Raw genomic sequence first — 1,896 nt, 5'->3', positions numbered from 1 at the left:
ACTATTATAGGCGATGGACTCCTATGGTAGTTTGAGTCAATGGACCGTTGCTCTGATGCGCCCTATCCAAGCTTCCTTTTGATAGTGGCCTCCCAAAGGGTTTCCCCTGTGCACGTGGGGCATTTTAGGTACAACAGTCAGCATCCTTAATGATTTTTGAAAAGTTCACTCACCAAGAACATAATGATTGCAGTCTCAAGCCTGGCGTTTCTTGTCCCAAGCACAGATGGAAATACCCTAGGAGTACAGTTCTGCTCTCCAGTGAACAGCTCATAGCTGTGGGCCCATGTTTCCTTACTAGTAAGATTTTTAAACAACAATGGCACGGGTAAGTGAGAGTAAGGGTAGTTCTTTTTAGCTGGAAACGGGGGGGGGGGGGGTACAACAGATTGGACCAAGTGAGAGCCGTGAGTCATGAAAACACTAAAGATAGGTGAGGTTATGGGGTGAAGGTGGTAGTTGAGTTGACTTGAACCGCCATTTAGAGCCTCTGAAACAATCCCAACTATTAGACAAAAATCTCTACTATAAGACAAAGATGAACAAGGACAGAAACAGGAGAGGAAGCAGCAGCAGTCAGTAAAGCTAAAAAGTCCCCGCAGACTCACGAAAATGAAAGCCTGAAATAGGAAGACAAGTTTCCTCAGAAGGTTTGCAAATGGTGGCACTAGGCACCTCTGGATGTGGAAGGGAAGGGGCTTTGAAATAAGAATGGCTGCCCAAGAGTCTTTTCCCAGAGATGCTCAGATACCCTGTGCTGTCTTACAGCAGCCCCTTTCCTCTAAGGAGAAGCTGTGTCTATCTAAAGACAAGTCCTTGAACACAACGGCGAAGGCAGTGGCACAGCACTGGGACCAGGATTAAGTGCACATGTGTCTACTGACATCTACAAGCCCCTTTCAGGGATTTAGTGGCACAGGGAGCCAGGAGCCTAGGAGAGGTGTTTGGGCTGAACAAGCCAGGCCAACGAGAACCCTCAGCACATTTTTTTATTTTTAATTTTGGAAACCAGAACATTTATGACAGATTGAAATCCTTAAGATGAACTGGATGCTGCAACAGCTGCCCTCTTGGGTATAGGGGTTGTCCCTTCACGGAATCCATGCCTGAATCTTCGGTAGACAATTTTTAGGTGCCTCATCCGCCCAGTCCCGGTAGTGTTTCGTCTCTTAGCCTTGGCACTCCAGTTATACTTTCTCTTGTGCTTGGCAGGGTAGCCGCATTTGCCACAGGTAGATTCTGAAGGTGGTAGACCTTAGAGCCACAGCGGTGGCACAACGTGTGCGTCTTGTTGCCACGCTTTCCGAAGGATGACGTTCCTTTCGTCATCTTGCTTCTGCCTCCGAGGCCAAAGAGCCCTCAGCACATTTTCAATCCATGGTTGCTCAAATGTCCAATTAACATACTACAGAAAAGGCTACACTGAAAGATGCCACTTGGCACAGAACTTCTGATTGATCTCAGTCCTTCCCAGACAAATGGGAGTGGGCAGATAAGCTGACCAGACCTGTCAAGAAAGCCTGCATCAGGAAATGCAAGCCTCAGTTTTTGTTTTGCTTTTTGTTTGTTTTTAAAGTAAGTTATAGGAAACAACCATGTAGAGAGAGAGGTAAACATCAACAAAACGACCAATAGTATCAATAGAGAAACGTAAAAGGATACCACAATCTGCAAAAGGGAAATAAGTGTGAGGACATAGTAGGAAGTAAAAGAAAGCGTTATTGGAGCTTTAAAAGAAAGTAGCAAACATATAAATGGCCAAGTTTTCAGGGGAAAGACTGGGAGAGAGCATTAACCAGAAAGAATTCACAGCAACATAAAGTGGACAGAAGAGAAGATCTCTAAAACTGTGAGCCAAAATAACTGCTTTCTGGGTGGGGCAGTAGTGGCACACGC

General features: G+C 45.6%; 1 pseudogene; it reads right to left on the bottom strand.

The window, feature by feature from the left end:
* Positions 1-1,036: 1,036 nt before the first annotated feature.
* On the bottom strand, positions 1,037-1,329 carry LOC130865484 (60S ribosomal protein L37-like; annotated as a pseudogene).
* Positions 1,330-1,896: the final 567 nt, after the last annotated feature.

Source organism: Chionomys nivalis, chromosome 23 (genome assembly GCF_950005125.1).
Source record: "Chionomys nivalis chromosome 23, mChiNiv1.1, whole genome shotgun sequence".
Lineage (NCBI taxonomy): Eukaryota > Metazoa > Chordata > Mammalia > Rodentia > Cricetidae > Chionomys > Chionomys nivalis.
Note: the sequence above shows the minus strand (reverse complement) of the source record. Positions and strands in the feature narration are given on the sequence as shown.